Source organism: Fonticula alba, assembly GCF_000388065.1.
Source record: "Fonticula alba strain ATCC 38817 unplaced genomic scaffold supercont2.3, whole genome shotgun sequence".
Lineage (NCBI taxonomy): Eukaryota > Rotosphaerida > Fonticulaceae > Fonticula > Fonticula alba.
This window is the reverse complement of record NW_009242973.1, coordinates 2,825,219-2,826,758: the sequence shown is the minus strand read 5'-3', so window position 1 is coordinate 2,826,758 and position 1,540 is coordinate 2,825,219.

Sequence of the window (1,540 nt, the reverse complement as noted above, 5' to 3'; positions counted from 1 at the left end):
AGAGAGAGAGAGAGAGAGAGAGGGAGGGGGGGAGGGAGCAGCATGGGGAAGAGCCAAAAGGAAGAAAGGGAATTAGCAATCGAAAAAAGGAAGCCCTGGGGGGAAGGGGCGGGGGAGGGGAGGAGCGACCAGCAGAATTCCCACAAAAAGGGGGAGAGAGCACGCACAATGGTGATGAAGGGATAGTCATCGATGAGGTTGCGGAGATTGGCCATCTCCTCAACCAGGTTGTCACACCAGACATCGATGATGATGGGCTTCTTCGGGTGGTCGACCTCGACTGGGAAAAGTGGAGAAATTGAAGAGGGGTGCGCGGGTGGGACAACAGGGCGTGTGTGTGTGTGAGGAGGGGGAAAAAAGACAGGAGGACATGGCGCCACGGGCGTGGGAAGAGCTGGATATACACGTACTGGCCTGGGTTGGCTGCTGGACATGGAGCAGGGGAGCACCGCCGGTGCCAGCACCAGACAGGACATTCTGCTGGCCAGACACCAGGATGCCCTGCGGCGGGGCGACCGATGAGGCGGCGGCCGCCGCCGCCGAGGTAGAAGTGTTGGCACCGGTGACCAGGATGCCGGGCTGCTGCTTGGCCATCGGCGCCGGGACAGCGGTCGACTGGGACAGACCCGAGGCATCGTGCGAGCCGGCAGGCAAAAGCAGCGGCCCTCCAGACATGAACTGCATACCGCCGGCTCCGGGGGCTCCCGGGCCCGAGTGCGCGCCCATCAGCATCGGATGTGCGGCATGCGGATGTGCGGCATGCGGGTGCGCGGCATGCGGGTGCGCGGCATGCGGGTGCGCGGCATGCGGGTAATGGTGGGAGGAGAGCATGTGGGATGGGTGCTGGAGGTGGTGATGCTGGGAAAACCCATGTGTCTGAGAGGAGGGGGCCAGAGGTAGCGACGGTTGGCCGTGATTCATCAGGAGCTCGGCGGAGGGGCCGGAGGACACCGCAGGGAAGCGTGAGGCGCCGACGGGGAGAGAGCGCTGGCTTCAGCGGGGAGGCAGAAGCACAGCGTGAGGGCCAAACACCAGGATGAGGGAGGGGGTGGAGGAGGGAGGGGGAGAGGGGGGGCGGGGAGAGAGGGCGCGGGCGCGCTCTCAAAGGGGGAGAGAGGGGAAAGGGGAGACCGAAGAGAGGAGCCAGTCTGCCAAGGGGGGGGGGGAACTTAGCTGAGGCAACTCGAAACAGGAGAAGAAGCGGTGCGCGGGACTCGGAGAGGGCTGGGAGAGTCGTCGGCAGGGGCAAAGAACATAGCGATGGGCGCTCTGTGGCGGCGGGAGGGAGGGGGGGGGGGAGGGAACAAAGTGGCAGAGGGCGGAGGTCAAGGTTAGGAGGATGGCAAAAGTGGTCCCTGGCAGCGTGGCGGAAAGGACATACATTTCGGCGGCCAGCGAAGGGGAGGGAGGGGGAGGGGGGTTATTGGACGAGCACCCAGGACAGGGGGCTCATAGAGGTGCGGCGCGTGCTTAATGCGGCTCGTGTGCGCAAAGTGCAGGAGGGAGGGGGAGGGGGAGGAAGGAAGGCGAGCTCAGGTAC